Below are 25,767 nucleotides of genomic sequence, written 5' to 3'. Positions count from 1 at the left end.
GATTCGTGATTTTAGCTTTTGAACTGGTGCTTATAATGGTTCTTGAGTGTAGAAGAAAGACATTCTTGAACAGCATCGCAGCAAACATTGGGATCAATCTTCTGTGATGTTGTTTTCGGTTACACGCTTTGGATAATTTACCAGAATATGGGAAAATTGGGACATTAAGCATGTGTTAGATATCCCGGTCCCAAAGTATCTGGGATCTAGTTAGCTGTTATCTTGAATAGAAACACAGAAATAAACATCATGGATATCATAGGTTTACTAATGTAAATTCATACCCATGTGTAAAGATAGGTTAGGTATAACTCAATTCTGCCAAAGGTCAAAACGCGAACGATAGTAAAGCTGCTATTGTTCCTTTTGCACCGAGAAAAGTCAATAAGTTTTCCACAGTAACCCAATTCTGTATTTACCAGTCACGTTTTGCTGTCATTATTCCACAATTAAACTATATCAAAATCTGTCATTTTCATCTATATCTATTGTCAACAGACGAAACATAGAGGCAAAAAAATACATCGTTCAAAATAAGGCCAACAAATTACATGAAAGATTTAATTCTCTTTTTTTTTTTTGGGGGTTTTCGGCTTTCAGTCTCTGGGAATCATAAACGGATTTCCGTTCTACACCTGACGTTTCGGTCGTATCCTTCGAAAAAGGCACAATAAATGTGACCGAAACGTCAGGTGTAGAACGGAAATCCGTTTATGATTCCCAGAGACTGAAAGCCGAAAACCCCAAAAACATAACCTCCATCACAGTCGATTCCTGTACAGATTTAATTCTCTGCTGTGAAATCAGTAGAAAATTTTGTAAAAGTCTTTGTAAAGAGTAGTGAATGTTCAATAAAAATACTAGTTTTACAATCTTTATTCTCCTTCATTTTTCAAATATCAACTCTGTTAAAGGTAAAAAAAAACTCCGGTTCATTATATAAATTCTTATTGATTTGCTCATCATTGCCAATCAAACTACAAAATTGATCATCCCTAGTTGTTCATACAAACTTCCTTCGCCTCTGGATGACAAGGTACTCTGCCTACTTAGGTTCTGTTGAAATTATCAGATAATCAGTAAACCCAGAACACAGTTCAAATTAATTTACCAGGATTCGACCAAATGTTCTTAAGCGTGTACCACCACCGCCTAATGATTTATATGAGAAAATACAGTTTCCTGTTGTTTTTGTTGGTGGATCCAGCCAAGCAGTGTGTTGCTCTCACGACGGAGAAAATCTCCCGACACACTCTTTCGGGATTAGTTGCGGGCGTGACTGTGGAAAAAGCATAGTCAGACAATAGGGAAGTGAAAATTTTCATCCCAGCCCAACGTCAGTGGAATCAGGAAGTGACTGGAGTGCCAGATTTGTGCAGGACCAGGATATTGTGATACTATTTAAAAGTGCTAACCGTGAGAAATCTTCCAGCTGCATTTGCGGATTATCATTCTTCAGAATCTTAAAGGATTAAGGAGCGACGTAAGTGGTGTTTCGTATTAATTACTCAATACCGTCAATCGATGCCCGGTCAAGTGATACGGGAACAGCAAAGTCAAATAAAAGAGGAACAAAAGACCCAAGAGAATCCTCTGATGAAAAACCTGTTCCCGTCCAGAAAAAAACCGGACATCATGAACAGTAAAATACCCACAACAGATTGGTTCTTTCGTTCCCTCTATTTTGTGCACCTTTTCGTCGTCGACATCGACCCCAACCGTAAGAGGACCCCAAAACCGAAGACTGTCGTGGTTTATAACTGTTGCGGTGTATCCCCTGTAGCAATGGAACCCCCGAAAAAAAAAAAGACAACGAAATTTGATCTTCCTTAACTTAGAAAACCGCAGACCCCGAGTGTCCGGTCCTGAGAATTACGTCTTTCTCTAGAACACTCATCGGCGCGAAGGGTTTTTGATGGTGAACTACCCGAATAAAAAGTGGCCAATCCGCCACTTGAGCGATTAGCAAAAATCTTCTTCTTCCTCTTCTTAGTCAAACGGAGAACGAGACACGCAAAAAGCAGATTTTTCGATGAGTTGCAGCAATACCCCTGCCTTACTCTATTTAGATTCTTGCTGCCACAGTTCGTGTTTTGCACAATTTTCGTCTTTTCTTCACGTTGTCTTGCTTCATCCACTCTCGGTATATGTAGGTACAATCTTCAATTAACTCGCGCAAGTATAATTTGAGATGAAATCGGTACGCCGCGAACGCTATGGATATGGATATCATCTATATCTTAATGCTGTGGGTACATCATAGCATCAGCGAAATCACTTTTCTCGAGTTGGAAACGCAAATTGAAACTGATGTTCGAGTGTAGTTCCCTTCCTCAAGGGAGGTTGGTTGGTAAGGTTGTGCTCTCATTTACCGTTTCATCGATTTGGGTGGGTTTTGTGATACCTTTATGGTGAAATTATATGAAACACGCGTGATCTGCGAAATTTATATTTGGAAATAATAATGTGTTCCTTATTTGGAGTCATGCAGGTATTATTTTTTAAATGCAAAAAAATCTACTTTTAGATATTAAATGACCTTGATCGACTGACTTGGACGAAAGAAAAAAGCAATCGCTTATCTCTTTAAATTGTTGCTTTAGAACTGCTAACAAAATCTTCAGCGACCTCTTGGACTGCTAACAAACAAAGCTTTCAGCGACCTCTAGGAGTGACGCTACAAAAAAAGGGACACATTATGTATTAAGAGTTTACAATGACCCATGACTTTGAAATACTCTCAAAATACCATTTTTGAACTCATTTTCGTTCTTTTAGCTTTATATGAGAGATATGAAACCGGACAATTAGACCCTGGACATTTTTTGTAAGAATTGTCACTCTGGACATAAGGACACAGGGGCACCTGGGACCTGTTTCAGAAGGAATTGGTACACATTATAATAAGAAGTTTATACGCATGTGTGGTGCGACGGTTCAAATTTCTTTTATTCCAATTTACAAGAATACAAGAATGCTCAAAATTTGTGATTTTTTATCCAGATCTACATGAACACCATGTTAAATACCAACCATAATATTCTTCTTCTTGTTTCTGGCGTTACCTTCCAACCGGGACAGATTCTGCTTCTCAGTTTAGTACTTCTATGAGTTCAACAGTTATTTACTGAGAGCTATCTTTGCCGATTTAACATTTTTACATGTGTAAATCATGTGGCAGGTATGAAGTTACTTAATGCACTGAGAAGTCGATTGAATTCCTAACCCGGAAAGATCCTCTGATATATTGTGGCATTACCCGTATCCTTAGTGTGTAGTGCATGTCGCATAACTCCATTTCCATTGATAGGTAATGAAGCATCGATTTTTGTACAGTTCTTGTTTTGATTCCTCAGAGATTGATCAAAATCAAATGTGTTGAAAGGTCTCGCTATTTACACCATTCATAGATAATTACATCTCAGCGATGGCAAACCTAATCGATTTAATTTCTGAGGAACCAAATCGGTACTACTGATATTTGACCATGCAACAAAACTCTAGTCTCATCCTTGTTTCGCTTTATGGCTTAGTCCCAGAAAAATACTTGAAAAAAGGAGCTATGTACTAGCAGCAAAACCGAATCAAGCTAGAAAATGAATGTGTTTAGTAATTAGAATTCACGTGAGTCCTTGAATTACCAGTGCTTAAAAGATCTTTTTGAGCTAATACTCATGGTTGTTATCCTGGCTTCAATAGTAGTCTCGGGACTGACCAACTCCGAGTCTTTAACCATCTGCTAGGTGAAATAGATTCAATTTCAGAAACTGTTGCCAGTAACAAGGACTTTTTATCGCGAATCCTTGGATTACCAAAACATATTACCCTAGCTCGACAAATAAGATGATACTAGGGTTCAAATTGGTAGATCTTTCCGCGTAATGCACCACAAAAAGGTGATCTACCAGCGTTATGGGTGAGACCTGTTCAAACAAAGCTTCTGCAATTCTTTCAAAAAAACCTCCACATGTCTACTAAGAGTTTCTCCGGAAATATCTCTAATGTTTCCACCAGCCCTTTCTTCAGACACTATTACAGAGATTGTTGCAGAAATTCCTTCAAGAATCGTATCAGAATTTTCTCCAAGATAATCTTTAATTTCTCCAGGAATTTCACTACAGATTTCACCTAAGTACTTTTGAGCGTTTCTAGATTTTTTAGACCAGTTCCTATAGGGCCCCAGGAATACCTTCAGAAATTCCTCAGGAATTTCTGCAGGAAAATTTCTACAAGGATTCCTCTTGGGAATTAACAATAGGTTCCTCCAGTGATTCCTCCATAGGTTGCTCCAGTACAATGTTTACTGGGATAAATCGCCGAATTTTTCCTTAGATTTCTCCTTTAACTTTTCATGCATTTATTCCAAGGGGGGGGGGGGGGGTATTTCTTCAGAGATGTCTTCAAGGATCTCCTGATATTGCCATAAAGCATCCTCCAGGAATCTTTCCAGAGACTCCTCCAGGGATTCCATCAGGAAGAATTCTACAAAAATTCTTGACTTTATCCAGAAATCTGAATCTGAAATTTCCCCAGATAGACCTTTCGAGATTCCTACAGCAATTATTCCTGGAGATTTACTCAAGGATTCCTCTATGGATTCCACCAGGAATTGCTCGAGGAACTCCTTTATCCTTATGATGCTTCCGACTGGTATGTTTCGCACTTAGAAAAAATGTTCCAGCACATTACAATTTTGAGCTATGGGTCCTCAAAGTAGAATAAAATGCTGTATTTTTTTGTTGAAAGTTAAACTATGATTGGTGTATAGTGATCTAACCCACCTATAATCATCAGAATAGGATTATGTAGGATTCAATTCGGTTTGAATGCACGAATAAATGTTGAATAAATCGATTTTTTCTACATGCCGTCAGCGTCACACAATATTATTCGTTCCTATTATTTGGCGAGATACCATACTCAAATAAGTTTAGAGCTTTGAAAGTATTATGAAATGTGTAGAAAAGTATTCTCTAACACATTAACTTTGAATTCTGTAGTAAACTAAGCAAGCAACCTGTAGTCGTTAAGCAATGCATTTCGACACCCAATATCTCAAAAACAAGAAAATATTTCTGAAAACGGCCTTGGTTTCAGTAATTCTAATTTTAGTCAATAGCAGTATTTTGATGCTTGAAACAAAGAAAATGTTCCGCAGTGTCATTAATTAATGTAAAATATTGACGCATACACTAGTAAAATGAATACTTTTTAATGGAATTTCTGAATAGACCTTTTTTGTCAGACCAGACTAGCTGTTTAGAGCCCGCTCTCAGAATATATTTTAAGCATTCCTGTTGGTCGTAGAAATTCTAATGAAATACCAAAAAATACAGTTTATGCCCTTTGCCGAGTTGGTAGCAGGTCTCTTTTAAGATACTATCTATATCTAAATCAATGCAAGTCTGAAAATGTTTCTATTTTTAAAGGAAGATCTCTAAAGTCTTTGTTTTGAACAAAATGGTCTTTAAAGTCACTATATTCATTATATTGCTTGCAATTAATCGTGACGCAAAATTATACACAGTAACATTCAAAGACTATAATGCGACTATTCAACAGGCTCATCTAGATTTTTTTTCTCAGATCTTTCGAGGAAAAGCTTCAAGAAATATCCCAGTAATTCCAAGACATTTGATCAGGATTACTTTCAAAGATGTTCTCTAGATTTTTTGTAGAGTTCTCTCTACCAGTTATCCCAGAAATTCATCCAGCGTATTTTCGAAGGATGCTTAGAGGATTTTCTCCAGATTGTACTCCTGTAGTTTGTTCATCAAGAGTTATGTACTTCAAACCTTACACAAGCTTCAACACAGTTTACTTAAGGTTTTCTTCTAAAATATTACTCATTCAGGATTTTATCAAAAATTTATTTAATAATTTCTTAAAAATGTTCATGAAATTTCTTTGGAGATATTCTTTTAAAAATGCCTGAAAAAATATTCGAAGACTTACTTGGAAAATATCTCAAAGAATTACTGGAGTAATTTCTTAAGAAATCTTAGAAGGAATCTTTAGTGTACATCCAGAAAGTATCCATATAGAAATTTAAAGTTGAAATGGTAAAGATATCGTGGAAAACAATGTTGTAGAGGTTTCTAAGAAAGACCCAGAGGTGCTTTCAGGAGAAGATCTGTTCTAAACGGATATTTTTTGAGAGTGCCCAAAAGGAAGCGATGGAAGAATCGTTGCATAAATGTCTGGAGGACTTAAGACTTTGTTGGAAAATCCTTGGAGGAATTCCTAATGAAATCTCTGAGGTGTTTTCTGTAGTTTTCCTTCGAAAAATTCATATTGTATTCTTCAGGTTTCTAAAATGAAATTGTAGGAGGAATTCCTTGGGAAATAATCACTAAAGAGCTAAAGAAACTTTGTTTTTTGTTCAAGTGTTTCGAAGCCATTAAAGACCTGCTATTAGAAATTAATTAAAATTCATTAAAATTAAATAATTCGATAATCATCAGTGTTTAAAAGTTTTTCTTGAGCCTGGAATTATTTCCCAAGACCACTCGGATAGACCACTCGGATAAGGAAGGTTAATAAACCTTCCTTATCCGAGTGGTTAGAGTCCGCGGCTACAAAGCTACCGCGGCTACAAAGCTACCCGGTCGGTCCAGGATCTTTTCGTGATGGAAATTTAGTTGACTTCCCTGGGCATAGAGTATAATCGTACCTGCCACACGATATACGAATGCAAAAATGGCAACTTTGGCAAAGAAAGTTCTCAGTTAATAACTGTGGAAAAGTATTCATAAGAACACTAAGCTGAGGAGCAGGCTCTGTCCCAGTAGGAATGTTAATGCCAAAAAGAAGAAGAAGAACAATGTTAACACTAATGCAAATTGAAGGTAAAAATTTGGCTGAAACTCGAATCAAAAGCGTAAAGTGTTTTTTCCGTAAGCTGAATTTTATCAGAACTCCAAGGCAGGCATCCAAAACATCGAAAGGGCTCTTCGCTTTTGCAAGATGCCTTCAAGGTATGTTAACGTTTCGTAAATGTTTTTATGGTACAAGTTGGATTTCTTCCTATTGAATAGATTGTATTTATTTTACTGCTAAAACCCTAATCAAAACAAAGAAAATTCTACCTTCAAGCAAATTTGCACCTGTTTCCCATTGCTCGAGCGGAAGTAGCTCAATAAATTAACGGAATTAATTCAATCCTTTTCACCCCACTCATGAGAACGTTACGCGAGAGCTCCACCGTTTGTCACATTCCGTACCCGGAGTTGGATCGATGGAGTAAGAGTAAAAGGGCGTATTTCTAGTGCGACGCAGCGATGGGAAGGCAAAATCGATGGATTTAATTAGAGTGCCACCGGAGGAAAACTGTTGGCGGAAAAGCGCCTCCAGAGTTGATTACATACGGTAGAGCTAGTTAGCGGGATGGGCGAGAAATTACTGCAAAAATGCATTTCGTGCGCTGCAATCGTCTGCAAGTCCGCGTCAACGGGGATAAGTTGATTGTAATTATAAGAGGTAATAAGGGTTACGGTGAAATGGAAAGTCACCACAACTGCTCTTTGATTCACTTGATTGGATTGTTATGATTAGACGAAGGAGTTGTCGGGTCGTTGACCCTTGATTAACTTGTTTCTAGGTGATTAGGTATAGAAGTACTTTGTGGATTGTTAGTAGAGGGAGATGTTATGAAAAATCTGATGATGTCTTCAATGTTGTTCAAATTGGTATCATTAACATTTTTATGTAACGTTAGAAAGCTAGGCTAAGTAATGTAATTTGTTCGTTGTTGGATATTGTAATCCTACCAAATTTTTAAATGTTGATACTTTATTGAAACATACCAATTACTAATCAGAAACTCGAGATGAATAAAAGCAAAATCTCTCATGCAACAAGTTGTTTGTTCATACATCGATCATCTTTTTTATGACTTCAACTTCCTTATAAACAACTGAATCACTTAAATGTAACATTCGCAGCAACTCTCACTTCTATAATGTTGGTTGACACTGACAGTGAGAGTGCTATTTTCCGCACTACTCCTCTCCACTCTCCTCAAACTTAAGAAACACAAGAACATGAAGAAGACAAAAATCAATCGCACCAGATCGATAACCCATCAGCAACGAGTGATAGCGATCGTGGAGCAAACTCCTTCCTTGTAAGGGCACTGCTGTGACTTGGTTGCGCGAATCCCATTGAATAATGCATCATACTGGCAACCGTCCCCGAGTAGAAAAACATTGCAAACGAATAGCATAACTTACAAAGCTGAACCTTGCTGAAGGTGTCTGGGTTCGATTCCCAGTCAGTCCAGGATCTTTTCATAATGGAATTTTCTTTGACTTACCTGGGCATAGACTATCATCGTACTTGCCATACGATATACGAATGCGAAAATGGCAACTTTGGCAAATAAAGCTCTCAGTTATTAACTGTGGAAGTGCTCATAGGAACACTAAGCTGAGAAGCAGGATTTGTCCCAGTCGGGACGTAACGCCAAGAAGAAGAAGATAACAGAAGTTGCAAGACGTTTTCAAGAGTTTTTCATTGTTCATTATATTTTATCGCAAGAAATAAAATAATGCTTATAAACAAATAATTCTGTTATGATACAATAATGTGGTCTTTTTGAGGTCTCCACTAGATCCATTATAGTCAAACATAGGTCGAGGTATTATAGCTTGGTATGCGATTGTTATAGGCTTACTGTTTTCTTCTCATCGGGTCAGCCGGTCGTTCCTTTTAAGGTGGTCCAGAGTTGGCCGTTCATCGCGCCGTAATGTCGTCGATGGTTGTCGCCAAGTGCATTTATGGGGAAATCGCGTATTTTATCCGCTAATGAATGTGCGTGCGTGCATTCGTCAAAACTGGTCTGGCAGAGGCCTAGGTATAGGAACGACTATCGTACATCCATGTACTGACGACTGTCGAAGAGCTGGTGCATTGCCAGGTTGAAATTGCTGTCATCATTAGTTCGGAAACGATGTTCGTTCGATTATGCGTTATATTTCTACGTAGCCGTAGGTACTGAAAGGTAATTATTACACTCTGGAAAGATAGTTATCTTTTACATCTGAAATCTCTGTAGAGAACACCAAGTTGATCAATGTACTAAATATTAGCTCAAAATCTATCTCTAATAAAACATTTTGGTATCAAATCCAAGTGATAATGTTTACCCAAATGAGATCTAGTGCTGGGATTTACCCTTGTAAACTAAAGCTCCAACAGTTTTGTCCTCCGTGTAGACACTGCATTGTGTGCTACCCGGCAATGGTACAGGAGACCTTGTGTATTCTCCGAGACAATATGCTGCCAAACTGGGTTATGAATATGTTTTTTAGCTTAATTTAAGTTATTATCTCCATTGATCGATGTTCCAAACTAAAAAATAAGGATCACTGTGATGGTCCCTTAAAACAGCTTTCCAAAGAAAACTTGTTTGATAACTAGATTTTTTCATGAGTCGATGGTCCCTTCAATATCGACTCATGGCGGTTTGACTGCATATTATTTCACATTTTGCGTTTTACAGTGTATTCTGTGCTTTTTCGCCATTGGTGATACCGATTTGGTATTTTCACTGCTGATCTTCCACGTGCTAAGATTGCATAAAGCTTAATCCTGCATAGATTGGTTAGTGGCTACGGTACCCAAGTAACCATATAGCACTTTAATTCGCCCTGCGTCCTAATATAGTGCTATTATAGAGCTGATATGCACTATATTAGCCGTTTAAAAGCCCTAGAGCGTTAGCATTAGCGTAGTTACGGTATACTTCGTAGGTTGGATACTGACGATATTCATGTTTTTCTTTTGATAATCTCATCTAGACTGCTTTCAGGAGCAAGGCTGGGGTGTGAACCTTGTTCCAATCTTAAACAAGAAAGGCAAAACCATAGATATCGCTATTCCCGGCCACGCCCATCTTCACCGTAACATAGGAAAGGGGAAAGAGGTGTTGACGTAGGTAGCACTTACTTAATGAGAGGCCACCGACACAGCGATGCCCTCATAAGTGCTACGGAGTTGGGTGGGGTATAAGATCAGGATTCGCCTGAAAAGTTAGCGATGGACCAGAGCTTGTGTTGATTAATTGGTTTTTATGTAATATTTTAATTTCCTGCAATCAAAAAAGAGAAAAAAATGTTTTATTTACAGTATGAAGAATGTTGTTTTCCGTCGAACAGTAATAATTTTCTGCTTGATAATCAGTAAAAAGCAGAATCGATCCCTCCAAGGTCATTGAATCGTTGAAAATATTAATAAACGAAAAAACAAGGAAATTGCACACTGAAATGGGTGAATCGTTGCACCTCGAATAAGTGAAAAAAAGAACAAAACTTCTCGTTTATGCAAAAACTCACACGATAATCAAATCTAAAACAAATGAGCTTTCTTATGAAGCAACGAACTCACCAAATATCTACGTTTTGCGCCAAATGATGCGACTTCAAAAACTTATAATTTTTACAGGTTCATAGACTTACTATACTTTAAACGTAAAACCGAACAACAGTTGGAACACTCGCAGTTTTTTAATAATTAACCATGAAAATATTTTACTAACACCAGTCGATTTGCGATTGCATCAGCCGAATCTAAATCATACGCGGAGCCGAAAAAACGTGACAGTGGATTCTAACCGTATAAAAGCCCTATAAGCCTCATAAAGGCAAATTAGCGGGCTAGTGGTTACTTGGGTAGCTCAGTTCAATCTTCATAGAGAAAGAGCAGCAACGATCAATTTTTGCAGACTCGTGTAAAATGGTATAATCCAAGTGGCGTTAGTTCAAGAACCTTGTGGATCCAGTTTTTGCTGCTTTCCGCAAACATGAAATGACAAATTTGCTTGTATGTCTCAAGCATACGTTTTCGTTAATAACGCAATCGTTGCTACATCCATTTCTGAGTTATCTACCAAAGATGTTTGGGCTGTCACAATTGATATTTAAGTTGGTTCAAGGTTCAAGGAAAATGCGACTGTTTCACATATGATTAACAATCCCCAACGAATAAATTAACAAGTTATCTTACACTGCATGAAAAAAGGCCTTCTGCTGATTATTACCTACATTCATTGTATCTAGTTACTGAAGACAAAGCGTTTGACACAACGCGCTGCTTGAACAGAATCCAGAGTTTAGATTTTGATCCGAATAAGCCGATCGAACCATATACATAAAAGTTCATTAATCATAACAGTCCGTGGCATTTTCTTACCCATGGGGTAGTTGACAAAACAGGCTTAAATAAGGTGATGGCACAAATTTCTCAGTTAACGGGGAACGAGCCTCTAGACCCGGCAATCTGATACCTAATTGTTGTTTCTAATCCAACTGCTCTTACGTGCATACCCAACGAAGATTCAGTGCTGGGGTATAACCTTGTGAATTAAAGCTCCAAATTTTTTTCTCTTTGTGTAGACACTGCGTAGTTTTTTGGGTTACTTCCACGACTTTGAAGCAGTCTGGTTGAGTATGCCGAGGTTCAATCCTGGTTGATCCAAGTTCTTTTCAAGAATAATCGTGCCTGTCATGCGATGTAAAATTCGGATATATTAAGCAAACTCTAAGCTATGAACTGGTCGACGTTAAGTCAGATTGGACCAAGTGACATTTTTCATATTTTGAGAAAAATGGGTTTAAAGTCTAACGCTCTATAATTTTTAAACTCGTTCAAATTTTGGTTCAATATTTCTACAAATCTTTGTGTTACTTTCAAACAATATAATGTTAAGTGATAATCATGAAAAATCATAATCCAAACCTCTGATAGAACGATTTTTTGATGGACTATGTGTACTTGGTCCACACTGACTGAACTAAAGACCACCGTTCAGTGAGTTGGTTCACTCGGACTGAACAATTTCTAGGAAAATAACAATCATGCAATGCTTGCATGGTGCATATTTCTAAAATAAACAGATTATCAAAACCCTTTGACATCGGTATAGTAAATTTTTCAATAATCCATATCGTAAATCCCGAAATCAGTGGCCTTACGACAGCTTCGAAATTAAGATTTTGCAGGGTTAGGGCATTGAAGATCAGAAATGTTCAAATATGCGTTCAGTCAGAGTGGACCAAGTGAAAATCTTGAGTACCGACCAAACTATACTGGTCCAATAAGCGGGTTCTAGCACATTCCATACAAACACCATAAAACTACCATAAACTTTTGTCGGACTCTGAAATTGACTTTAAAAAAATGCAATAATCAATCAGTTTATTGCTTTTCAACACTTGGTCCGCTCTGTCTGCACAAAAATGGTTGCATTTTCTGACCACCCATCCAAATACGGTCAATGGTCAAAAATCAAAATCAAATTCATCGAATTAAGTAATATTCATAATAGTCTATTGATGAATAAGTAGAAGAATCATTCGATGTCGAAAAATTTGACAAATCTCTTGAAATGTTTATCATTTCCTCGCATTCCTCAGCGCGCTGATCATTCTCGCTATTATAGTAATAAGGACTTGGTCCACTCTGACTTAACGCCGACCATCTGTAGAAAAGATTTCAGAACCCAAGATGAAAAGCAATTTCTATCACTTCAGGGTTGTAATGCAAAGAAAACGTAGCGTTTCAGTTCACCCAAAACACAATAACTATCCTCTCAGTGGCCTCTAGCGCTGCAGAGACTATTATTTCGTTCCTCCTTCCGAGCATAACCAATTGTGTGGCATTGTTTAGATGATTCGTACTGTGTATAATACGATGCGATTGGTGTTAGATGAATTCATTACTTCATCCACAGATTCTTCAACAGTCTTCTGATAATTCTCTATGGATGCTCCAGAAACATCTCAAGAATTACTTCCAGGAATGCTCATGGCAATTTATTCCAGAACACATACAGGGTTGGCCATAGATATTTTTGAGATACTATCAATTGATGAATTCGCGCCACTGGATGAACCTCCATTAGTCGATGTTTCAAACTTAAAAATAGGGATCACTGTGATGGTCTCTTCAACCAGCTTTCCAAAGAAAACCTATTCGATTACTAGATTTTTTCATGAGTCGATGGTCTCTTCAATGTCGACTCATGGCAATTTGACTGCATATTATTTTACATTATGTTCTGTGCTTTTCCGCTATTGGCGTCTATCAATACATACCGATTAGGTATTTCCACTGCTGATCTTTCACGTGCTGAGATTACATAAAGCTTAATCCTGCATAGATTGGTTAATGACTACGGTAGCTCAGTTCAATCTTCATCATGAAAGAGCAGTAACAATCAACTTGGTATAGGATTTGGACGTTAGTTCAAGAACCTTGTGGATCCAGGTTTTGCTACTTTCAGCAAACTTTGTTTGCATGTCTCAAGCATACGTTTTCGTTAATAAAGCAATCGTTGCTATACTCATATCAGAGTTGACTACCAGAGATGTATGGGCTGTTTCAGTTGGTGACCTTGATAGAAAATGCGACTCTTAATCACATGATTAACAATCCCCATCGAATGAATTTAAAAAAGTTGGAGAAACTTAAAAGTAGATGGAGTACCGTGTACTTTTAATTCAGCTCCTAAATGCTTATCTTTGACAGATACGCGTATTTCGACTACCACTTGCAGTCTTCTTCAGTGTCAGTTACTCGTCAGATACGCGTATCTGTCAAAGATAAGCATTTAGGAGCTGAATTAAAAGGTACACGGTACTCCATCTACTTTTAAGTTTCTCTATTTGAGATTCTGCTCAGAGGGTTCGAACATTCATTAAAGAGTTAAAAAAGTTGTTTTACACTGCATGACAAAAGGTCTTCCACTTAATCCAGAGTTTTGATTTTGAATAAGCCGGTTCAACCATATTCAGAGAGTGTAAAAGTTCAATAATCATAACTGTTGGTGGCATTTTCTTACCCATCGGGTACTTGACAAAACTTGCTTAAATATGAGGATGGTACAAATTTTCTCAATTGGCGGGGATGTGCCTCTAGACCCGGCCATCTGATACCTGATTGTTGTTTCAAATCCAAGTGCTTATACAAGCATACACAACGAAGATTCAGTGCTGGGGTGTACTCTTGTGAATTGAAGCTCCAACAGTTTTTCTCTTTGTGTAGACACTGCAACGTTTATCTTTTGGCATTGTCGTTGGAGCTTCGAAGATGGAATGTTACTCCCAAGATACACCCATTGGTTCCTTGTGCAACTACGAATTGTATGGTCTTCAATTTTTATGCTTTAGTGGTTACGTCCATGGCTTTGAAGCAGTCAGGCTAAAAAGTTCGGGGTTTAATCCTGGTAGGTCTAAGATCCCCTCCAAAATAATCGTACCTGGCAAGTGATTTAAAAAATTGACGTATGTCAAAGGAAGCTCTAAGCTATGAACTGTGGAAAGAATTCTAGAACACCAAGCTGACATGTAAGCTCTATCACTTTAGGGTTGTAAAGCCAAGAAAACGAAGCAGTAGCGTTTCTGTTCATCCAACACACAATAACTATCCTCTTAGCGCTGCAGAGACTATTATTCCGTTCCTCCATCCGAGCATAACCAATTGTGTGGCATTGTTTAGATGATTCTCCGGAGCGTTAACATCCCGGCTAATTACCGCACGTTCACACGTGAGAAGCTGATGCGAAAGCAAAAGTATTATCACTAACCGATGCCGCCCAGCAGCCTGCCCACATTATCTCAGATGGTTGGATTGAACCGCGTGAGGTAATAGCCAGTCCACAGCAGTCGGTGAGAAATAAATTGGGAACCGACTGACGGGTATGCTTGTGCGTTGAAAGTTAGTGCAAACAAACGATGTTGCCGGTAGGGTGGATGTACCAGTATTCATCATAGTATCGGTATTGGCCACACCAAATCATATACCGTTTTATGCCACGAACATACCTAAATGGTGGCAACATTCTCTTTAACTTCACAATTTGCTGAGAAAACTATAGAAAAAAACATTTAAGTAGTCGCTACCCGAGTTTTTTTTATTAGTTCCTATATGTTCCTGGTAAGTATGTATGGTATGATTGAAAACTTTCGTATGCAGAAGTCTTTTGATCTATTTACAAATCATACTTTCCCTTAGGTTGATCAATACTGGCCCTCCTATCCTAGAAGCCAACGCGAGTGCAGGCTTGGTGGTACCTGGCCATGCCTCACCGCCAGTAGCTTGGTTGGTGATAAAAATTCCAAACAAACAAAACGTAAATCATGCAATGGGTTTATCAGTGCAACGTATGCTTGGCAGCTTTGCAAATATTTAATCTGTTGCTTGATTTTTTTTTGCGTCAATTTCAAACAAGCGTTTCTAAATGCTGCAAAAATGTGTGCGGAAATGTAGATTATTTGGTTATGGCTACCGTTTCTGCTCCATAAACAGAAGGTCATGGGTTCGAGCACAAGCCCGTCCCTTTACTCGTACTTTGTAGTTGTACCTATCACTTGATTCTATTTCCCACTTTAAATCTTTAAAACAAGACTTAAAAGCTGTGTAATATCGTTGCAAATGCAGAAAATACAAGGTTTGCTACAGAAAATACTGTATAAGAACCTTTCTATTTCTGTATTTGCAACAATAATCTACAATTTTTGTAAGGTTTATTTTTTGCAGAATGGTATTAAAATTTTGCCGTCACTGGTTGGGTGTAGCAATCGCTAGTACCAGAGACGGACAAGAAACCATTTCAATACGCTCCCATTCTTTCAACATAATACACGCTTTTCCTTACGCCTGATACATAGGCATTCTGCTCACCAAAAACAAGCCTCTTTGTCATGAACTTTATGGCATTAACTGACGTAGATGCAGGGGTAATCCGGTCTACTGTAGGCCAGTTTCAAATGCAACACCAATTACTCCTTCTTTCCCTCATCATCATTCTGAGGTAGCAGGCACCTATGTTGCCTTAATATAGAATATCACCAGCACTTATACAATGCCGAACAATCATCTAGTAATTTCCTTGTTTAAGTGTAGCCATGCCTTTCCCCCAACCCAAACCCCGCATGAACTGGCGTAGACGCAGTGGTATATACGGTCTACCGTGGGAGCCCGTTTAATGCACGATCAATTTCTCCCCTTTCCCTCATTGGTCTGCTTTCTGGCGTGGCAGACGCCATTGTTGTCTAAAAATAGAAGATCACCAGCACTTATACACTGAGGATACCTGTTAGTCCCAAACAATCATCTGTTTGGTTCCTTGTGTAAGTGTAGCTTATCTGGTGATACTGGAATAGCAACCATGGGCGGCTAATCAAGCTCAACTAGAAAGTTGTTATGCATCTCAAAAGGTGTTTAGAATGCTTTCACAAGTCTACAAATTGTCTTTACACAACCCAAGATTTTAGGAAATCTTATATTTCTTTAAATTGGAAACTTGATTTCAAATTTGATATCTCCGATAAAGCTGAAGCTGAGCATGGTGCCACACTGGGCTCGTTGTAGCTTTTGGCAGTTCATTTCAATAAACTTTTGAATCACATAATGTAGATGACTACTTATACGCTTAAATAAACTATGCATTAGGTAGTAACAATAAAACACATTTTGCTCCACTTTAGCTAGCATAGCTCACCGTCGACGCCACAACCGCTGCCATCCATCCGAGGCATACATTTTTAATCACCCTGTTTCTGTCAAGCTCCGTAGGGAAATTTCGGCAACTGGCGCACTAATTTGCATTTTATTCCACTCAACTTAACTGAATTAAAAATTCCGAACCGCTAAGACTCGGTTTGGATCACGACATTGATGACGACGGTTTCGTCGACGGTGACTTGAAGCTGCCAAGAAGACGGTGTGCGACGTAAAACGGTCACAATAATCCTCGTTCTTCGTCGTGTATAGAACTGGTCGGTTGATCGTGACCAAAAAATAAGTATCCAATACAAGAACAAACAGGAAACGACGTCAGTTGTGGCTCTCTTGGTCGAACTTTGAGTTTGAGAATTGTATTTGTATTTGGTCGCCGGTGACCAAGTGAACCAATGGCTGTCGGATAATCAATTCCGATTGGATTTCGCTTCCTATTTTCCCAGGCTTTCAGTATTGCCATCGAGGAAGCTGCTTCTAGCTGGGAGGCTGTCGCGGACCGGTTTATCTTCGCATGGATACCTTCTACCGGGCCAGAGACTACAGACTTCACGAATAGCCCCATAGGCCTGTGGCTCCTAACCTTTGCGTGCCCAAGCGTCTTTTTTGAGGATTTCAAAATTTTCAATCAACTTTTGGAATAGTAGTTTACGCAACATATTGCAAAATGACTATTTTTACAGCACGAGTTGTACATTTATCCAAAGAGGCTCGTCGAGTTGGATATTTACAACGAAGGCTGTAAAAATCGAGTTCTGCTACGATTTGCGTTCAAAATTTTTTGCAATTTGGTAGAACATCACTTGAGGGTATCAGAAACCATATCAGAATGCATTCACCATTATTTAGCTATTTCTGAAAATTGTTATGTAAATATTCATTACGCAACTCAAATCAGTTGCGTAATGAAATGGCGTTGCGTAGTGTTCATTACGCAACTGATTTCAGTTGTGTAATGACTTTTACTGCACTGCTTAACTCAGTGTAGGAAAGTAGGCCGTTTCATGACAGATTGGCGTGATGAAAAACATCCTATTACGATGATAAATCGCAAAAAAAAAAAATATTTCCAACCGATTCATTTCAACATGAAGAGCAATCGATCCAAATTTGTCTTAATTTGCTAAGGCCACATTATGGAGTCAGTTCATTCAATGGTTTCGGAGTTAATTCGGATTCCGTTGGGGCCAAACACTGTTATAATACGATGTGTCAAATAATTTCACTTGGTAATTATATTATTTTCGATATTTTATACATACAACACAATCAATGTATAAAACCATATGGAGTTAAGTACCTTGCCATTTCGTGGTTCCCATAACCTGTTCATTTGCACCAGATGTGTTCCGGGAGCCCCAAAGGAGATGCTAATTCCCACAATAGATGTCCTGGAGTTCAATGACGTCCTTTGTTATCTTTTATTGATGTCTTTTAACGATCGAAGCTTAATTGTTTTCAGTGTTGATCTACTTTGAAATGAAAAAACTTACAAATCTATGGAAACGTCAAGAAAGAAGGGTAAAAAACTTAATAACAACAGAAACGAATCACCTTGGACAAACATAGAGAAAGAGAATCACTTTCCTCAAGACATACGAAAAAAAAATAACTTTTTCCAGCTCGGTCCTAAATTGTTACTGATCTCCAGAAAATCTGTTTTCATTCATTTTTGATATGTCACAAAAATGGCTTCTACAGTTTTGTGAAATTCTGCCACATCCTCCGGGACATTCGAATCTCGTGCTGCAAAGTATTAAAATGAATTGATTTGTTTCTTTGCAAATCAAACTTAACAAAACAAACATCCATTTTCAAGCAAGGTTCGAAGTATCCGTGAAACACGTCTATGTATTCGATTGAAATAGCCTCCGCAACCAACGGCTAACGAACTATATTCACCATTCAAATGAGCCACATAAGCCAATTTGAATGTGCCTATAAGCCAATTTGAATGTGTTATGTATTCCCAAAGTACAGTCGACATTGGAGTTATTCAACCCGAGATTGATCCGACATCATACCAACATCACCAACCAGGCATCAACCCAATTTGAACCCAATGCACATTGATCCCAAAGCCATATCGAGGAAAACAAAAATGATTGCGCCTAAACCGTGAATTTCTTTGGCAAAGTTTTTCGCTATTTTTCAGATATTCAGATGAAATTAGGGTGGCCCGCATGGTTTACGAGATCAAACGACACACTTTTTTCTGATGCATTTAGGCCTACACAATATTCTACACAGTTTTAAAACAACCGATTTAGAGCAACTTTGCCGAAGAACCCAAATTTCTATCTCTTAACACTAAATTTCGAATCCTGTTAAGTATAAATTGGAAGAATTTTTGCGCAATCTTATTTAGGGATTGTTCCAGACTTTTTACAAGAATATTCTGAAAATTCAACAATAATTATTTCTAGAAATACTCGAGAAATACTTTCAGGAACGTCTCCAAAGAGTTTTCCAGAAATTATTCTAATATCCCTTGCAGAAGCTTCGGAATTCAAGAAGCAACCTGTTTAGCAAAGATTTTTTGAATTCTGCAGTTTTTTTTTCATTAATAATGCATCTTTATAGAAATTCGTGTTGGGCTATTTGGAGAATGAAAGAAATTATTGAAGTTTCTCCTATGGAATTCAAAGAATTAATGCCAAATCATTGCGATACTATTTATTGTACAGTATGGCCCATAAAAAATGCGTTATTTTCATTGTTTTGATAGTGAATGTAATTTCTGATTAATAGTAAGGCTTCGACTACCGAAGCGTTAACACGTCGTTTTGATAGCTCGTCAATCGGTGATATTAGTTGAAGTGTCGTTGGTGAACCACGTGCAAGTTGGCCCGGAATCCGGTGCCGGAAAATCGTTACACAGCGTGAGCATCTCGGACGACGGTTCGAGGATGAACAACCGCAAAATCCGCGAAAACACGTTCCGCGTGGAATTCGCGAAACTACCAAAAAAACCAACTTCGGAAGAGGTACACAAAATGGTCGGGCTTCAGCTCGGCATCACACGGTCTCAGCTGGTGTGTATACAGTTGAGTCACACAGACGAATGTGCCTTTGTGAAGGTCACAGAACAAGCTATCGCTCAGCGGGTAGTGGACCAATACGACAACTAGCTCGATTACGACGTCAAGGGTGTCAAATATAAGCTAAGGCTCCGTATGGCGGACGGATGCGTGGATGTGAGGCTCCACGATCTTTCAGAGAACACTACAAACGAACAGATCCGGAGACATATGGAGGTTTACGGTGATGTTCTGTCCGTACAGGAACTGTTATGGAGTGACAAACACCACTTTCCAGGACTCTCATCAGGTATCCGCCTAGTGAGGATGGTTCTCAGAGAGCCAATAAAATCGTATATCACGATAGACGGAGAATCTACGCTGGTCACTTACCCCAGACAAAGACAAACGTGTCGCCATTGTGGAGAATACCTCCACACAGGAATATCCTGTGTCCAAAATAAAAAACTTTTGGCACAGAAGGCCGGTTTGAACGATCGGCTCAAGAAAGCTTCGTATGCTGGAGCTGTGAGAGGCAACCCGGCTGAAGCAGCATCAACACATCAGGGAAACGATACAGCATTGATCTCAGCACAGGCTACCAATACATCGACACAGGCTCCTTCTGTACAAGAAGCTTCAGGAGAGTCCGTTGGATTGAGAACAGACGTAGAAATAGAAACGGACAACACCAACAACGCTGCGGGCGAGAGCGCGGATGACCCAAGCAATCGCTCAAATCAAGCTCCAGACTATTGGACACGTCGAAGGCACAATTATAATTCGTGGATGCACTGGTGGTTAACCTTTGCAAAACATAAGATAAGATCTTTTTTTCGATGGAAAACCAAACTTAAGTATGATGAATTTCACGATCGATACCAGTATTTGTATTCGCAGCTTCGTGAAGCATACGACCGCTACTTTGGACACCGCTCGGTACTTCCAACAATAAACCTTATCAAAGGTAAGATGCTACGTTTGCAAAGTGAGTTCAGCAAAATGTTCGTACATGCAAATGAAAGCTTTGTATCTGGTGAGCCAATCTCAGCATTCCAGGTGGGAGAAAGTAGACGTAAAAGAACCATTATCAATCGACTCGATCTATCCGACACTGAATACATAGAAGATTCTACAGAGATAGAAAATCATGTCTACGAACACTTCCGAGAGATGTACTCTAAACATCTTCCGAGAGAGGAAACTTTAAACACCGAATTTCACATGGTCAAATGTATTCCAGACGATAGTAGGGCGAATGCAAAGTGCATGGACCCTATTTCTACGGAGGAAATTTTCTTTGCCATAAAAGGAAGCGCTTCTAAAAAGAGCGCTGGTCCAGATGGACTGCCGAAGGAGTTTTACGCTAAGGCCTTTGATATTATCCACGTTCATCTTAACCTCATACTAAACGAAGCACTAAGGGGTGAATTCACCTCTGATTTCACTAACGGTGTGATAGTCCTTATTAAAAAGAAAGGCACCAATAACACACTCAAATCCTATCGGCCTATTTCTCTTTTAAACGTAGACTTCAAACTATTATCTCGAATCCTGAAAACTCGGGTAGAAAGAGTGATGACGCAACATTCGGTTATCAGTAGCTCTCAAAAATGCTCCAATCACAAACGAAACATATACCAAGCCACATTGAGCTTGAAAGATCGCATAGCACACCTCCGAGAGAATAAACGTTGCGGTAAGCTAGTTTCATTCGACTTAGAGAGTGCATTCGATCGCGTCAACCGAACGTTTCTATTCGATACCATGAGCTCTCTTGGTTTTAATGCGAATCTTATAGAATTGCTTTCTAAGATAGGTACTCTTTCAAACTCCCGTATATTAGTAAACGGTCATCTCTCTCGTGAGTTCCCTGTGCAGAGGTCAGTTCGTCAGGGCGACCCGATTGCTATGCATTTATTTGCCATTTACCTACAACCACTGATAACAAAGCTAGAACATTGTCTCAACGACCCAGAGGATCTGTTGGTTGTATACGCAGATGATGTAACCATAATAACCACTGATATAAACAAAATCGAGACAGCCAGACTGCTGTTCGAGCAATTTGGTAATTCATCTGGAGCTTGCCTTAACATCTCCAAAACGATTTCGCTGGATATCGGTTTAGTAAGCGATAACAATCTGTTGATAATATCGTGGTTATCGACAACGGACAGAGTCAAGATCCTTGGTATTGTGTTCACGAATTCGGTACGTCTGATGACCAATTTCAACTGGGATCCACTGATCTCCAAGTTCGCTCAGCAACTTTGGATGCACAAAATGCGTCTACTATCGTTGCATCAGAAAATTGTGTTACTAAACAGCTATGTTAGTTCCAAAATTTGGTATGTCGCATCCATTGTGAACATTAACAAATCGCATATAGCAAAACTGACCACATTAATGAATACATTCTTATGGTCAGGCTGCAGAAATCGAATTCCCATCAATCAATTAGCTCTGGATATTGAGGAAGGAGGTTTGAAGCTACAGCTTCCAGGATTTAAATGCAAAGCATTGCTAATAAGTAGACACTTGAAAGAAATAGAGTCGATGCCTTTCTATTCTACATACCTAGAAAACGTAGGTAACCCTCCTAACGTAAGAATTATTCCTTCTAACTGTCCTTGTCTACAGTCAATAGTGCAGGAAGCAGCTTATTTGCCAGAGCAATTAGAAAGTCATCCCTCACCAAAAAAGGTTATGTACGCATTTTTGAAAAAAGTAACTATTCCGAAAATCATGCAGAAACATCCAGAAGTTTGTTGGAAACATGTTTGGTGTAGTATAGCATCTAAAACACTCAGCTCTGATGAGAGGAGCCTGTATTACATTCTAATTAACCAAAAAGTCATGCATCGTACTCTTCTGGTATCAATGCAACTGGCAGATACAGCTACATGCCTACATTGTAGTTCTGCAGATGAAGACTTAGAACATCTTTTTTCCAAATGTCAGAGAGTAAGAGATTCGTGGAGAATACTAACACAGATGATTGAGGCCGTACTAGGTAGAGCTTATAGTTTCTCTGAATTGTTATTCTCAAACATACATACTTCAAGAGAAAAAAAGACAAAAACGATGAAATTGTTCATAAACTATGTCGAGTTAATTAATAATGTTAATAATACTGTAGATGCTAGTGCAATCAAATTTCACCTAGAAAACCTGTAGATTATAGTTTTTAATATGAATGTAATTATACCAATGACAAATAAACGATTTAAAAAAAAAAAAAAAAATAGTATATTATGACACAACTTCGCTATCCAGGACAATTTTTGTCATATTTTTCTTACTGTCCTAAATAATGTTATAAAGCAAATAAGTTCAAAGTTTTTGTCCGCCCAAAGCTAGAAACAGCGTTTGATTGTCGTATACTATGGTAAAAAACTTTCCACCATCAAAAATCACACTTTATTGTTGAAAATTTTAGTTTGTTTGGTATCAGAGGATGGAAAAGTTCTTAGAGAACGTGTTTTTCATGATCACAATAAAATATTTTGCCAGGGTCATAGTTTTGAGGGCATTTGCGTCTTATAGGTTTGATATGCCTTTATTTTTGGTTAAGGTTGAATAAAAAATAAATACGGAGGCCTATAATAGATTTTTGAGGATGAAATTTGTATCATCGATTAGAGACAACATATATCAATACTAGCTCATAAGTTTTGAACAAAATGGAGCCGCTTATCACACTTATATGAAGGTTCAATCAAAGCTCTCCAAAATGAGCCGTTTTTTCGAAAATATGTTTAAGTCTCCAATTACCCAGGTATGAACCAATTCTATCATTTGATATGGGCGTATGCTGGAGACAAGGCCTGTGAAGAATCCCACGCCATTGTTGATGTTTTAGACGCTTTCATAACACAGATATTGAACTCGACGTCTGCATGATAAATGTTTAAGGTATGCTTCGAATTCCTCTCTGGTAAGGTGAAAGTAACAAATAAAAATCATATCCAAAGCGAAAAACTGAGTCTAAATAGATTAAACAATACAAGCAATGAATAATATTTATGTTTCATTCACATTTTCTATGTAAAAACTACCATTAAACATGATATGACCATTTTCGCATTTTTTTATGGGCCATACTGTAGTTCTCGTATGAAATGAAATTGTTTCACTCAGAGGGGCATCCACGTTTTAAACCATGGGCAGGACAAGCGTTAGCAAATATTTTGTGCACAGTGAAGTTAAGAAATTTTTTACTCTGGATTGGAAATTGAAAGTTGCCATATTTTAGGGGTTCAAATGCAAACGGGGCGTAAATGAAATTTTGGTCGGTTTTGAGTTGTGTATATTCTATTGTTTCAAGCGATCTACAGATATTTTCAAGTGATTTATCCGCACAACAGCATAAAATTACATAATTCATTGAAGACTGTCCCTTTTTTTTTTTTGATTCCCATACAATTTGTGTAGAACAGAAAATTGTCGAAAAAACTTCAAGGTAGATTTTCTTAAAACTAGGTTTTGTCACCCCTTTGGTTCTAATCCTCTCATTTTCATGCCATTCGTTATCCCAAGATTAAGAAAGCTTTTTGTCCTTGCCAGAAAAAAAACTCGAACGAACAAAAAAACAGCAACCAAGAAAACTAAACGAAACCTAATAGGAGCCAGGAGATAAGAGTATGATTCTTCATAGCATCAGAGCAGACGTTTCCCTATGATCTAAAACTTTTCTTTTTTTGAGAAATTTGAGGAATTTCATCAGCAATTAATCAGGTATTTGCCCGAATGTTAAGATAATTACTCCGGAAATTTACAAAGGAGCTAATTTAGTGTTTATTTTCAAAGGAATTTCTTACGGATTTTCTTAAGGAATTTCTCCAAGAATTTTGTTAAGGGTACATCAGGAATTCAACTGGATTTTTACATGAATGGACTCACTCCAACGAATGAAAAATCATCTGAACTCCTCCAAAAAAAAATTGGAGACTTTTTTCAAGAAAGTCCAAATCAAAACGTCTTTGAAAATTCGATTAATAACTTCTCCAGAGGAGGATTTTTTTAAAAATAATCTTTCATGATTTATATGAAATTTCAACTAGGGATTTCTTCAAAGATACCTTCAGGTTTGAGGTTTCTTCAAACTTAATCTTGATTTTTTGTTCGAAAAGAAAGTCTCCATGGGAATGCCTAATATTTTTTTTCTGAAAAATATTTTTTTTTTTCTGAAAAATAAATCCATGAGATATTTCTAAAGAAAATCTTAAAGAAACCTCTGATAAAACTTGGGTAAGTTTTAAAGTCACCCTCAATGAACAAGGATTTCTGAAATAACTCTGGACTCTAGAGAAATTTAGAAGACTCCCTAGATAGTTTGCTAAGATACCTACCTTGATACCTTGATGGCTACATCGTAGCGTCATGCCATTTCCGGGCATTTTGTAGAGCTCCATCTTCGTCGGTCTTGGGCGAAACTTCTTCAGTTGCCCCGAACGTTTAGGGTCGCCAGGTCCTCTTCCACTGCGTACAGCCAGCGTATTCGTGGTCTTCCCCGAAACCGCCGACCTCTACCTGTTTCCCTGCTGAATATTATTTTCGCAACTCTTTCTTCCGACATAGCGTTAGCGTTAGCGTTAGCGTAGTTACGGTATACTTCGTAGATTGGATACTAGCAACATTCATGTTTCTTTTTAATAATATCATCCTGACTACTTTCAAGAACAAGGCAGGGGAGTATACCTTGTTCAAATCATAAACAAGAATACTAAAAGCATGAATATCGATATTCCCGGCCACGCCCATTTTTACCGTAACTTGGGATAGGGGAAGGAAATGTTGATGTAGCACTTACTTAAAGAGAGGCCACCGACTCAGCGACACCCTCATAAGTGCTACGGAGTTGGAGGTTGGGGAAGGTATATTGTCAGGATTCGCCTAGAAAGCTGGCGATAGACCATAAATATTTGTTGTTTAAGCGTTTTCAAATTAATCTTTTAAATGCCGGCAATCAAAAGAGAAAACAATAGCTTATTTATTTAACTCTTTCTTCCGACATTCGCACTAAGTGACCAGCCCACTGAAGTCTGCCGTATTGTACACGCTTGATAATATTCGCATCTTTGTACGCTTGATACAACTCGTGATTCATGCGTCTGCGCCACACACCATTTTCGAGTTTCCCACCGAGTATTGTCCGCAGCACTTTACGCTCGAAAACACCGAGAGTTTTCCGGTCTGACTCTTTCAACGTCCACGCTTCGTGCCC

The 25,767-nt window shown here is 38.3% G+C and overlaps 1 protein-coding gene across 9 annotated transcripts in view; it reads left to right on the top strand.

Annotated features, from left to right (window-relative positions):
* The window catches only part of LOC5577744 (SLIT-ROBO Rho GTPase-activating protein 1), a 307,496-nt gene that overhangs the window by 105,599 nt on the left and 176,130 nt on the right, over positions 1-25,767 (top strand). For 2 of the 9 annotated variants that reach the window (XM_021850989.1, XM_021850992.1), the window contains exon 2: positions 1,208-1,483. The exons of 5 other annotated variants lie outside the window; for them this stretch is intronic. The gene's annotated coding sequence lies outside the window, so the exon portion shown is untranslated. Of the gene's footprint in view, positions 1-1,169; positions 1,484-25,767 lie in introns of those variants that run through there. 2 more of the 9 variants (XM_021850990.1, XM_021850991.1) reach the window with 2 other exon arrangements.

This window comes from Aedes aegypti, chromosome 3, assembly GCF_002204515.2.
Source record: "Aedes aegypti strain LVP_AGWG chromosome 3, AaegL5.0 Primary Assembly, whole genome shotgun sequence".
NCBI classification, from domain to species: Eukaryota; Metazoa; Arthropoda; class Insecta; order Diptera; family Culicidae; genus Aedes; species Aedes aegypti.
Note: the sequence above shows the minus strand (reverse complement) of the source record. Positions and strands in the feature narration are given on the sequence as shown.